This window comes from Salmo salar, chromosome 16 (assembly GCF_965601325.2).
Source record: "Salmo salar chromosome 16, fSalSal1, whole genome shotgun sequence".
In the NCBI taxonomy this organism is placed as follows: Eukaryota; Metazoa; Chordata; class Actinopteri; order Salmoniformes; family Salmonidae; genus Salmo; species Salmo salar.
The window spans coordinates 62,638,070-62,652,908 of record NC_138306.1 but is presented as its reverse complement, the minus strand read 5'-3'; the positions used below and the strand labels follow the sequence as shown (position 1 = coordinate 62,652,908).

Sequence of the window (14,839 nt, the reverse complement as noted above, 5' to 3'; positions counted from 1 at the left end):
TGCTAGCAATGGGAGCTAGCATTTAGCCTGTCATCCTAGCCTAGCTGGTTAACCAGGGTAATAGTGTTAGCCAGCATGTAGCATGTCAACCAAGCCTAGCTAGTTAACCAGGCTAACAGTGGTAGATTGCATTTACCCTGTCATCCTAGACCTAGCTGGTTGACAGCAGTAGCTAGCACTTAGCCTGTCGTCCTACACCTAACTGGTTAGCCTGTATGAAATCAGTAGGTGTATTCTTCCCTATTCAACCAGGACACTGTGTGTAGCCAGAACATCCAGCTACCACCTTTATTTACAATAAAAACAATTATTTATAACAAAATTATCTGAAACAAAACCAAAATGAACTGAAAATACATCCAACAAATTTGTAGTCACAAGCTTGACATAGTGATTGCGTGCTTGGAATATGGGACCAAATGCTATACTTTTGACTACTTTATTTATAAGAATCTTTAGAGGTGTCAATTTTGACCCCTACCTTTTTGAGAGAAAAGTATTACTTGTTAAACAAAATCTCATTCTCTAAGCATTTGTATAGCATAACTAAGTATTTTAATTATTTATATAGTCATTATTGCTCATCTTTATCAAGGGACCCCACTATATATGAATATCAAAACTTTCCAAGCTTCAGGCTATTGAAACGGCCAAGCAATATCAATAGCATGTGTTTTATTCAGTACTACTGTGCCACAGGTTGAGCTAAGAGAATTTCTCTCTCTTTCTCTCTCTTACAAGATTACCATTGATTTGCTTGCCAATCGAACACCATTCTCTCAAGTCCCTGATCCAATACAGTCCATTCCCACATCAGTAAGCTTCATTGAAAACAGCTCAGTAAATGGGAGACCCATACTAGGCACAGAGACAGCAACATGCTAAGTAGCCGAGATAATACATGTTTAATCTCCTTTATCATTTCAATTTCAAAGACTTGGAGAAGAAGAAAGGTTGAGAGATATATGGGGGGAAACACATGCTCCCTTGTGCACACAAATATACGGTAATAGACAAAATGCCCAGAAACACACACATATGCATGCACACACACACATATAATTGAACTAATTCATTTTTTGATCATACAGTGTAATTGACTGTAATCAATCGCAAAAAATGTGTGGGAAAAATCTACCTAAATCAAACTTATTTCTGAAGGTCGTCTGAACAACGATGAGTTTGAAAAGACTACAGCTCCGTTTGTATTTAAAAGTTGTTTCAATTGGAAAAGGGTGAGGAAAAAGCAGGTGTAGCCGATGGGTATCTGCCTCAAATGACTCAGCCTCTTCCCTGGCGAACTTTTCTTTTCAGCCGGCCAATCAGAAGAGGAGTAGGACACTGCTGAGTTGACCCCTATCCACCAGCCAATCAGCGGGAGGCCAGCCCTTTGATGATAACGCCGGAGTCTGAGAGGGAAGGGTACGCTAGGCTAGCCACACTGTCTGCATGATAATGTCAATGCTAATACTATTCAAAAACATCTGAGCCGTATCGTGGTTTACTCCATTATAGACCAACTCTGTACTGACTGATGTAATTATTCCCTCCTCAACTAAAACTTAGAAATATGTTTTTACACTATTTGGCTGAATCTATAGTTTAATATATAATTCTGAGGCTTGGGGGAAATTTACCCACTTTGGGACAAGCTGTGTTACAGAGTGAGAAAAACACACAAATGACTACACATATTTATGTTACTTAGGGCCTTACTTTGGATGTTTATTTCTTTAGCGTGTCACTTATTGTCTCCTAAGGTCTAGTTCACTTCTTAAGGCACGTGTGACTATACTTCAAATTCCATTAGGACCACATATAGTATCTATGCTTCTTTAGAGGGGCTTACTTTGGGCTCTTTAGAGGGGTTTCCTTCCCTCCATTCTACTTAGTGTTCCACTCCTTAGGACTCTTAGGTTAGTGTTAGTCTTTCCCTATTTCCTCCCCTTTAGAAAGTTCCCACTGGGCACACTACATCATTTCAAAGTGGATCATTATTTACATTGTATTTTATTTAACCTTTATTTAACTAGACAAGTCAGTTAAGAACAAATTCTTATTTACAATGACGGCCTACCAAAAGGCAAAAGGCCTCCCACGGGGACGGGGGCCTGGGATTAAAAAAATAAAATAAATACAATATAAATATAGGACAAAACACACATTATAACAAGAGAGACAACTACATAAAGAGTGACCTAAGACAACAACATCACAAGGCAGCAACACATGACAACACAGCATGGTAGCAACACAACATAACAACAACATGGTAGCAACCACAAAACATGGTACAAACATTATTGGGCACAGACAACAACACAAAGGGACAACAATACATCACACAAAGCAGCCACAACTGTCAGTAACAGTGTCCATGATTGAGTCTTTTCTTTGAATGAAGAGATTGAGATAAAACTGTCCAGTTTGAGTGTTTGTTGCAGCTCGTTCCAGTCACTAGTTGCAGCGAACTGAAAAGAGGAGCGACCCAGGGATGTGTGTGCTTTGGGGACATTTAACAGTATGTGACTGGCTCAATGGGTGTTGTATGTGGAGGATGAGGGCTGCAGTATATATCTCAGATAGGGAGGAGTGGGGCCTAAGAGGGTTTTATAAATAAGCATCAACCAGTGGGTGCTGCGACGGGTATACAGAAATGACCAGTTTATACTCCTCTGTAGAGTTAAGTGATGTTTCCAATAAGGAGCATTGGTGGCAAATCTGATGGCCGAATGGTAAAGAACATCTAGCCGCTCGAGAGCACCCTTACCTGCCAATCTAAAAATTATGTCTCTAGCATGTGTAGGATGGTCATCTGAATCAGGGTTAGTTTGGCAGCTGGGGTGAAAGAGAAGTGATTATGATAGAGGCAACCAAGTCTGGATTTAACTTTAACCTGCAGCTCTGATATGTGCTGAGAGAAGGACAGTGCACCGTCTAGCCATACTCCCAAGTACTTGTATGATGTGACTACCTCAAGCTCTAAACCCTCAGAGGTAGTAATAACACCTGTGGGAAGAGGGGCATTCCTCAAACCAAACCACATGACCTTCGTTTTTGAGGTGTTTAGAACAAGGTTAAGGGTAGAGAAAGCTTGTTGGACACTAAGAAAGCTTTGTTGTAGAGCATTTAACACAACATCCGGAGAGGGGCCGGCTGAGTATAAGACTGTATTGTCTGCATATAAATGGATGAGAGATTCCTACTGCCTGAACTATGTTGTTGATGTAAATTGAGAAGAGTATGGGGCCTCGGATCGAGCCATGGGGTACGCATTTGGTGACAGGCAGTTGCTGAGACAGCAGATTTTTTGACTTTATACACAGCACTCTTTGAGAGAGGTAGTTAGCAAACCAGCCCAAAGACCCCTCAGAGACACCAATACTCCTTAGCTGGCCCACAAGAATGGAATGGTCTACCGTATCAAAAGCTTTGGCCAAGTCAATAAAAATAGATTTGCCAGTTCTTGCTGTGAGATGTTACCCCACTCTTCCACCAAGGTACCTGCAAGTTCCCGGACATTTCTGGGGGGAAATGGCCACAGCCCTCACCCTCCGATCCAACAGGACCCAGACATGCTCAATGGGATTGAGATCCAGGCTCTTCACTGGCCATGGCAAAACACTGACATTCCTGTCCTGCAGGAAATCATGCACAGAACGAGCAGTATGGCTGATGGCATTGTCATGCTGGAGGGTCATGTCAGGATGAGCCTGCAGGAAGGGTACCACATGAGGGAGGAGGATGTCTTCCCTGTAACGCACAGCGTTGAGATTGCCTGCTATGACAACAAGCTCAGTCCGATGATGCTGTGACACACCGCCGCAGACCATGACGGACCCTCTACCTCCAAATCGATCCCGCTCCAGAGTAGAGTCCTTGGTGTAACACTTATTCCTCCGACGATAAACGCGAATCCAACCATCACCCCTGGTGAGACAAAACCGTGACTCGTCAGTGAAGAGCACCTTTTGCCAGTCCTGTCTGGTCCAGCGATGGTGAGTTTGTGCCCATAGGTGACGTTGTTGCCGGTGATGTCTCCCTTACAACAGGCCTACAAGCCCTCAGTCAAGCCTCTCACAGCCTAATGCGGACAGTCTTAGCACTGATGGAGGGATTGTGCGTTCCTGGTGTAACTCGGGCAGTTATTGTTGACATCATTTACCTGTCCCGCAGGTGTGATGTTCGGATGTACTGATCCTGTGCAGGTGTTGTTACACGTGGTCTGCCACTGCGAGGACGATCAGCTGTCCATCCTGTCTCCCTGTAGCGTTGTCTTAGGCTTTTCACAGTACGGACACTACAATTTATTTCCCTGGCCACATCTGCAGTCCTCATGCCTTCTTGCAGCTTGCCTAAGGCACGTTCATGCAGATGAGCAGGGACCCTGGGCATCTTTCTTTTGGTGTTTTTTCAGAGTCAGTAGAAAGGCCTCTTTAGTGTCCTAAATGGTCGTTACTGTGACCTTAATTGCCTACCGTCTGTAAGCTGTTAGTGTCTTAACAACCGTTCCACAGGTGCATGTTCATTAACTGTTTATGGTTCATTGAACAAGCATGGGAAATGGAGTTTAAACCCTTTACAATGAAGATCTGTGAAGTTATTTGGATTTTTGCAAATTATCTTTGAAAGACAGGGTCATGAAAAAAGGAACATTTATTTTTTTGCTCAGTTTATAAGCAATTTAGAATGTATCATCTCATGATCAAACGCTTTGGATAAATCTAAAAAGATACCACGAGCATATTCATTGTTGTTAAGGTCTTGTAACGCCTTGGCCATAGAGAGGGGTTTTTAGTTCTCTATTTTGGTTAGGCCAGGGTGTTACATGGGTGGGCGTTCTATGTTTATTTTTCTATGTTGGTTTGTTTCTTTGGTTGGCCGTGTGTGGCTCTCAATCAGGAACAGCTGTAGTTCGTTGTTGCTGATTGGGAGTCATACATAGGCAGCCTGTTTTTCCTTTGGGGTTTGTGGGTGATTGTTTTCTGTTTAGTGTGTATTTCCTGACAGAACTGTTTCTGCTCGTTTTTGGTTTTGTTTTTGTATAGTGTTCATTCGTTTATTAAAATTCCTAATGATGAACACATCCACCGCTGCACCTTGGTCTCATTGCAACGACGGCCGTTACAGGTCTTTAACGATTCTATCCACAAGTTGAAAAAGAGGCATATCTGTGGAGTACTTTTATGAAAACCATATTGGTGCTCATATGGAATATAGAATAACGTGTTGATTTTAATGTTTCAACATTCTATTACACACCAATTTTTGTTGGATTTTAGAAAAACATGGTAGTACTAATACTGGGCGAAAATATGGAAAATATCTGGGATCCACAGATTTATAGAGGGGGATAACTTTGGCAATTTTCTTATCTTTAGGAACAATACCAGTTTGCATAGATTTGGTGAAGATATATGTTACAGGCTCAGTAATCGAGGAAAACACTGATTTCACCAAAGAGACACCAATCTCATCATGACCTGCTGCTGATATCTACCAATTACCTCCATTACATCAGAAGGATCAAACTGAACCAGAGAAAGGAAATGTCCCTTAATGTAATCCAAGGGATTTCCATCAGTTCTCTCTTTTTGGGGGGACTGAGAGGAACCCACATTCACAAGAAAGTTATTTAATTGACATTAAATAACATCAGGATCACTATAGGTCTTATTGACAACATTACATTGAAATGGAATAATTATAGATTCCTTTATCTTATTCAACAGTCGATTGATGATTTTCGAAGTTGATTTTATAGGATTTAAGGGTTCTTGGAATTTTTTGGTAAAATATATTTTGGGGGATATCTTAAGTAGGTGAGGAAATTTGTTCTTATACTTTTTGTAATTTGCAGAATTCAGGGGAGAGGGATTTGTGAGAAACTTTTTATACAAATTGTTTTTTTTAACTTAGGGTTTTTTGAGACCGGTTGTAAACCAAGGTTTCCAGAATCATTCTGGAACACCCCACTGACAATTTTATTCGACCTAGCAGAGCTGGTTAGGATGTTTTCATGTCATCCAGTGCGTTGGTGACTGTAACTGTGCTGCTGGCAACAATTTAATTACGCTTTTTTGCAGATGTTTATGGACACCGGCCATATTCAACAGGTGTTGAGTGTTCGTATATTCATCAGTTCTTCTGCGCTATGGCACACTCAGACAAGAGTGCTCTGAAATCGGAGTGGATGGCCAGACTGAATTTACGAATGCACTCGAAATGGTTACTTGATTAGTGAAGTTATTTGTTAAGATGTTAATTGTAAACAATGAACCATAATCCCAACTCATGACGTTACTACCCTGCATGAATCTGCAGGTAGCTAACCAACCTGGTTCAATGTTAGCTAACTAACATTAGGCTATAGCTAGCCAAGCAAATAGCTCTGAGATATGAATAATAAGATCATACACGTAATGTTAGCTAGCAAGCCAGCCAGCTAACGTTAGCTAGCTAGCTAACAGCATGCTTTATTTTGAAATGCAACCAATTTCTGTCAAACTTAGAAATGTGTAATATCTGAAAATATAGCTAGCTAGACTATCTTACCCGTATACATCATTCATGGATGGACCCGTGTCGGATGCAATGGCCGCCCTTAGTTTGAAAATGTATTCCGGAGACAGGTGTTTTCTCCATCTCCTTAGCTATCATATTCTAATTCCAATTCCACTAATTCCGCAACACTTATGCAGTTTAACAACACAATACATTTAAAAAAAAAAGATGCATTAAACAGGATACTGACATACTGAGCAGCTCAAATAGACAGAAGCATGCTATATGGCAGACCAATCGAAACTCATCTCTCGGCATGTCCAGCCCACTCATTATCTCAGCCAATCATGGCTAGTGGGAAGGTTGCTTATTTTTTCTGTGGCTAAACCAACTAGGCTTGTAATTTAACAATTGTATTCATATTTACAGATGGCATACAAGTTTGTTATTAAGGCACATGAAAGTGCACGTTAGAAAAGGCATTTCTGCCAAAAAATCCATTTTGATTAAAAAAAGTGTACTTTCAAAAGGCTCTCCTGTGAAGTAGTGACCCGCGACATACGTCCAGTTTCCTGAAACAGGTCACATTTAATTAATGCTACTAAACATTCTCAACTGTTCATTTCCAGCTGCCAAAGAAAAGTGGAAAATTGGAAAGTGGTCAGAAATGTCAGTATAAATCATACCTGTATTAGCCACATTATTCAAAGAATTAGTAATAACATTATCAATAAGGGTGTCAGATGAACTGGTCACTCTTGTGGGCTTATAGATGAGGGGATACAGATAGCTGGAGTATAAAGTATTCAAAAAAATCTGATGTCAGTGAGTGGTTCTCACTTTTAAATACATTTACTGTATGTTGTAATCACCCAATAGAAAACAAATGTTATCTTCATTATTAATCAAATCCAAGGATACCAATGAAACTTCCAATGTCAGAATCAGGTGGCCGATAGATGCATCCAATTACCACTTTTTTACCACCTAAAAATGAACAGGGGGGAATTTCTATGAAAAAAGATCCAACAGCAATGTTATCAGATGTAAGTGCGAGATCCTCTCTTACAAAGAATTGAAAACTTTTATGAACAAAAATGGACACTTCTCCTTCCACTCTTGATGTTTTACAGTGGTGAACATTATTGTAAGGAGACATGTCATAAAGCATGGTTGTCTCTTCAGTCAACCATGTTTCTGAAAGGGCAACAATGGAAAATTCATGACTGAGCGAAGACACAATGAACAAGATGGTCATGATTTTTAGGAAGACTGCAAACGTTCAAATGAAAGGTAGAAAATAAGATAGTCTTGGAATTAGATAAACTGCTATACAAGTTGTTAAATTGCTTAACATTATAGTAATCACAAGCGATAGACTCATTTCTGGTAAATTTCAAGAAATTTGAATCTGAATCAACACATTCATGATATTTATAATTCGCTTCATTAATATCTAATGAGTTAAAGAACATGTTATCATGGTTGATATCCTGCCCAACTAAGAGAGATACACAGTCAGATTCATCCACAGAGTGGAACGGAAAGATATAATTGCATGCCTCACATGTCCAATACCACCATACATTTCTGTTAGTTTTATCAATAGGGGTGCACATCCTATGGAATACACATTGACACAGTCCACGTAACACCACTGAAGACTTCAGAGGGTTATGACATTTAGAGCAATGTGTGTTTTTGGTAATGAGTTTAGATGACACACATGAACAAAGTAGATTCAATATGTTTATGTACAGTATATGTGGGTGTGTGTGTGTGTGTGTCAAATCAGTGGACTATAGTTTAGTGACTTGCCATAGGCCTACGAGAGGGGGGGTGAACGACCAGCTGATCATACTTCAGGTATGCGATGTTGCCTTTTTTCGTTCTTCAATTAGTCGTAACAGCAGTTCATTCTTTTGAGGCGAACCTTTTTAGAGAAGTCTTCATTGATTTTGGTTCCATTCAGGCACTTGGCTCTCCAGAGCGTCTCTACCTTGTCTTTGAACCTGAGTACTTTCACCACTACAGACCTGGGTCGTCCATCGGGGAAGAAAGTGCCATTCCTATGCGCCCTCTCCATCTCGATGAGTTTAGGGTCCAGTTTGACTTGATCTGCCAGGAGTTTCTTGGCCTTCTGTGTCATGCCAAGTTTCAGTCTTTACATCCTCAATTCCATCGATGAAAATGTTATTGTGCCTCGATTGGTTTTCGAGGTAGTCTCCTTTGTAAGAGTTCTTGTCAAGTGTTTTTGGGGAAATTGCAGCGTTTTTCTATCTATTATTAGCCAGGCTACAAGTTTGTTGTGAGCTAAAATGAGTTCGTACTCAAATCCACACTCTGCCTCCCAAAAACAAGCTCTGCCAGTGAAATGGCAAGCACACACAAGCAACACAGACTTGATCACACATGCACCAGTATGATAAACAGAGAGAAGGCAGAGGACTTACTCACTGCATGGAGCCTGGCTTCACTTTACTAAACAAGCAGGAGATCACCAACTTGCAAGTTAGTGCTGTGGATACAAGTAGTATGCGGGGCAGTAAGCCAAAATACCGGTTGAAGATGCTTGGGAGAGATAGTGGTAGGAGCATTCGCTTACCCACGGAATGAGCAGTGTAAACGTGCTGTTGTTGGAGATCTGATCCCCTAGTCGTCTTGACTACTTTCTTACCAGAACTTATGAGTGTTGATAGGGGACATAAATAATAGGTCAGACCATCAAGTAATTGGTATACACATAACTCTTACAGAATTTCCGCGAGGGTCAGGATATTGGACATTTTAAATAAACCAAGACAGAAAATGTATTACTTACAGTTTTCTACATAACATAGGCACAGCAGATCCCCTTATTGTATGGGACACTTTTAAATGTGCCTTTAGAGGCCATGCAATTCAATACTCATCTTTAAAACAAGAACAATTTAGGTCAAAAGAGTTCATCCTAAAAAAGGAAATAGAGGAACTAACAGTACAGCTAAATAGCAATAAAAACTAACATAGTGGCACAGAATAAGTTTGAGGAAAAAACAAAAAGAAATGGAGGAACTTATTCAAGAAAGATCAAGTGTAATATATATATATTTTTTAAAGTGAACTGGATGGAATATGGAAAAAATTGACCCAATATATTTTTAATCTTCATAGGAACATAGAAATGAATTTACAGAAACTTGTTACAAATTACAGTCATCCATGATTCACCAAACACTATTTTGAAAGAAGAAGCAAAGTACTTTAACCATATGTTTTCATTTCAGTCTCCTCCATTTCAAGTTAATTGCAAGGATGTTTTTTTTATATTAATAGTGTAAAATTAACAGCTATACAAAAAGTCTCATGTGAAGGCCTAATTACAGAAGTGGATCTTCAAGATGCAGTTAAAGCCTTCATGTCCAGGAAAACTCCAGGGATGGATGGCATACCAGATGAGGTATATCACATATTTTTGATGTACTCAAAGGACCGTTATTAACATGTGTTAACAGCTCCAATAAAAATGGTGACTATCACATACTCAACAAGAAGGTATATATAAATATTCAGTCCGCCTAAAAAACTGGAGGCCCCTTACACTTATGTTGTGATGCCAAAATCTTAGCAAAATGCATAGCGCATAGATTTAAAAAGGTATTGCCGGATATTATTCATCCTAATCAGACAGTTTTTTACATGGACGATACATTGGTGATAATATAAGTACTGGAAACAATAGAACACTATGAAAAATCTGGGAAACCAAGCCTGATATTTATAGCTCACTTTGAAAAGGCCTTTGATCAAGTTTGACTGGAATTTATATATAAATGCCTTGACTATTTTAATATTGGAGAATCTCTTATACAATGGGCTAAAGTTATATATAGTTAACCTAGGTGTAAAATAGTAAATAATGGCCACTTCTTAGAAAGTATTAAATTGACAAGAGGAGAAAAACAAGATTGTCTGTCCATTATTGGCATATCTATTTATTATGGCCATCGAAATGTTAGCTATTAAAATCAGATCCAACAATAATATCAAGGGGCTAGGAATCTAGGGCTTAAAAACAAAGGTGTCATTGTATGCTGACGATTCATGTTTTCTTTTAAATCTCCAATATGGATCCCTGCACAGCCTGCACAGCCTCACAGCCTCACAGCCTCAATTTTTCTAGATAATTCAAACTAAATTATAATAAGTGTATATTACGTATTGGATATCTAAAAAAAACAAATTATGATAAATGTATATTACGTATTGGATATCTAAAAAAAAAACTTTTACATTACCGTGTAGTTTACCAATAAAATGGTCCAACTGATTAATGAATTTGTCTTTTCCCAGTTTACCTATATACTTATGGATCTGCCTACACATAACGACTTTTTTTTTAAATGATATGAGCAAAAACTATTCCACTTTATTTGGAACGGCAAGCCAGACAAAATGTTACGGGCCTATTTATATAATGAATATGAATTCGATGGGGAACAATGATTAAATACTAAAGCATTGGACCTCTCACTAAAGGCTTCAATCACACAAAAACTATACTTAAATCCGAACTGGTTTTCTAGTAGATTAGTAAAAATGGCTCACCTCGTGTTCAGGAATCACCTTTTTCTCCAAAATATCGCTATTTTTAAAACAAGCAATATAAAGCTGGTTGCAATTTCAATTTAATGCAACTGAAAATACAGAACTAATATTATGTTTAAACTCAATATACTAATACACTTTTTTTTAATATTACAAAAAAAAGTAATTTTTGTAAATATCATAAATACGACTGGTGGAGTTATGTCACACATGTAGTTAACAAAATGTATGCTCTATCCAAAATTTCAACCAACTGAATGCAGCATTACCACAAAAAGGGAAGAAGGTAAGGCAAATGTCTGTCAGCCCTACATTAAAGACCAAAATTGGCAAAAAGAAATTTGTGATAAATAAGAAAGTATACCAGTTTCATTTACACCTGCGTTATACTGTTTGCAAAAAAGGTGGGAGGAGATTTTAGATGTACCGATTCCATGGCACATAGAACCAATAGAATGTTATCTATATGGGGGATACAACCATCCCAGCTTTGTAGATTTTTCTGCGAAGAGACAGAATCATTAGATCACTTGTTTTGGTACTGCCCATATGTAGCTTGTTTTTGGTCGCAGATTCAGGAATGGATGAAGAATTGCAACATTTCCTTGGAGCTAACTCTGCAAATAGCACTGCTGGGTGATTTGAAAAGTCATAGCCAATCAATCAATATAGCAATAATACTCTTAGCAAAGGTGTTTATCTTTAATTTACAATCTGTAGAAACTATGAAAATAGAAAGGTTCAGAACTTTTGTGAAACATCACAGCACAGTAGAAAAATATATGGCAGCTAGAAATCAAAACTGGTTAGGTCTTCAGCGATAGATAGGAGGATTTGAGGGGAGCTGAAGGCTGGGACTAAAAACAAACAAAAGATAACTAATGTAAAATATACTGTCCATGTTGCTTCTACCATGCTATAGAAAGAAACTCAAACAGGATGTACCCATGACAAGAACTATTCAACGCTGGTCTGACCAATCGGAATCCACACCTCAAGATTGTTTTGATCACGCAGACTGGGAAATGTTCCGGGCAGCCTAAGAGAATAACATTGACTTATACACTGATTCAGTAAATTAGTTTATAAGGAAGTGCATTGGAGATGTTATACCCACTGTGACCATTGTTGGAATCGGCTAAACTTTGAACATTGAGATATTAAATAATTGATAGAGACAAAGCCTTGAATAGAAAGAGTTTGTAAAAAGCCAGAATGCTTTGGAATGTGTTTGATGGAGGAGAGGAGAGCGATGTATTGATATAGTGAAGACAGATGGATATCTGTGGATTAGGTGAAGAAGGGGTTGAGGTCAGGAGGTGAGGGGTGAGGTCAGTTTCCCTTAAGGGAGTCATCAGGGTTGGTATCTGGTTACCTTCTTTCCTGTGGAGCCATAAACTGTAAAGAGGAGGAGCGTCTTAAGTAGGATGCATATAAACTGTGACGTCTGAAATGTTTAGCTGTCTGATTTCAGCTGTACAGAACCTTTGGGGATGATTAAACATGGTTAAAGCTGCTCTAGTGTCCGTGAGTTATTTACTCTGAAAAATAAGAACCTAACAGTTGGCGTTGTTGACAGGATTCACCACGATTTTTAATCAAACCAAAGAGTCCAGATCAGTGGAACAGGAGCCGGCACAACAAATAAGGTAGGCAAGTTCCTACACCTGTTACCACTCATTTTGACATCTTGGGGAGATGAGAATCATAGGCTGAATAATTATAGAATAAGGACTTAGGAAGCCTGAGTTTAATTCTATAGGCCCATTGTGGAAATGACCGGTCGTAAATAAATGGTGTAGGGTAGGTTCCATAAGGATCGGTCCCGAGTGGAGGTTTTTCTTCTGTGAGAACCAGATAAAAATATAAGAGCCAGCCTAATATAAGTGAAGGGTAGGTTCCTTTTAAGGATAGGTCCCAAGTGGAGGTTTTTCTCTGCAAGAGCCACGCTAATATACGTGAAGGGTAGGTTCCAAATAGGATAGGTCCCTAGTGGGGGTATTCCCCTGCGAGATCTGTAAAAAAGGACAAAAGTCCCCATTGCAGTGAGTTTTAAGACGAGAGTTCTTGAAGATAGTGAGTTAAAAAACGAAAAGAAAGATAGGATAATCGAACACTGTTTGGTTTACGTGTAGTAGCAGTATCAATATGGAGGATGGTTTGTGCCCTATGGGGAGAGGGTGCAGTGAGAGATGATATGGGTTATCAATAATAGTGATATTTGAGGAAGTATTGGAATAGGACATAAAGTCCTGTCCGTATTCTCCAGTAATAAATTCGCAGACGCTATGGTATCGGTTCTAATACAAGGTATAAGTGCCGTGACCAATTAATTATTATCCGGGAAAAGTGTGTTGTGCTATCTTAGAAAATAGCTAATAGAAGGTGTGTATTATAGACGGGAGTGAATAAAGCTAAAATACCCTGAAAACCGATGGGTGTGTTTAGGGAATAATAACTAGTGATATGGCGACAAACGGACACAACGTTTCTCCCTGTAATATAGAGATAGCGGAATTTAATAAAGCCAACTCAGCTGGAATATGGGAAAAATTGAGCAAAAAACAAAATAAAATTGCTACATTTTCCTGCTGACGGAGAATTGAAATTAAATAAAGAATTCAGGGAGGCAATCATGACTTGGCACAAGGACATAAAACCAGAATCAAAAGCTCAATATACCAGCATTTTGATGTCAGCATTCTATTAACGGAAAATGTGTAACAATAAACCCATAAAGTGTGACACCAGTACTTTACTACAAAAGGCCTGGGAATGGGAGTGTATTGATACAATTTGCGCTTCTGCTTTGATGTCGGGGTTGAACCCTGTGATCAAAACGGTAATTGCGGGAGTAGTATATTTAATTTGAGACGATGTTTTAAGAGTGGAATATGACTCCGCTCACCTCGCAGACGTGCGAGGGGTTAATAGGGCCATAGAGAAAAGCACTGAATATAGTTTCAATCGCCAAGATAAAACTAAGAAACATGGCTAAAAAGCATCAAAGCGTAGGGAAACCGAGTCCTGTTTTAGGTGTGGGGCTATTGGTCATTGGAAAAGGAGTGTAAAGTGGGTAAGGAGCCTGCTATATTCGGAGAAAATGTTGCCAGGCAAGCCTTTGCATCATTTTCAAAAGAGCAACAACAAATCCTCCGGAAAGTAGAAGGAATGGAACTTTCACCTAACGGTGTATAGTCTCTGTTCGATCGATAGGTGGTACATAGAGATTACAGTTTCTATGTGAATGAAGACGTATGAGATAACGTTATACCGAACTGTTTAGTAAAGGCCAGGGATTAAATCTTGCGGAATACCTATGATGAGAAATTGACTAAAATTCCAAAAGGAAAAATAATTTTGGGTTGAAGATACTAGGCGAAATGCCAATGTAATGGATTCTAGACACATTTAAATGATATGACCGAACACTCATTGCAAATGCAGAAGACCTTAAAACCTGTTGGGGCTAGGGGGCAGTATTTGCACGGCCGGATAAAAAACGTACCCGATTTAAACTGGTTACTACTCTTGCCCAGAAAGGAGAATATGCATATAATTAGTAGATGTGGATAGAAAACACTCTAAAGTTTCTAAAACTGTTTGAATGGTGTCTGTGAGTATAACAGAACTCATATGGCAGGCCAAAACCTGAGAAGATTCCATACAGGAAATGCCCTGTCTGACAATTTGTTGTCCTTCTGTTGCATCTCTATCGAAAATACAGCATCTGTGCTGTAACGTGACA

At 39.1% G+C, this 14,839-nt stretch overlaps 1 protein-coding gene across 4 annotated transcripts in view; it reads right to left on the bottom strand.

Moving 5' to 3' along the window:
• The window catches only part of LOC106574338 (neural cell adhesion molecule 2), a 499,358-nt gene that overhangs the window by 95,601 nt on the left and 388,918 nt on the right, over positions 1 to 14,839 (bottom strand). The gene's annotated exons all lie outside the window — the stretch shown is intronic.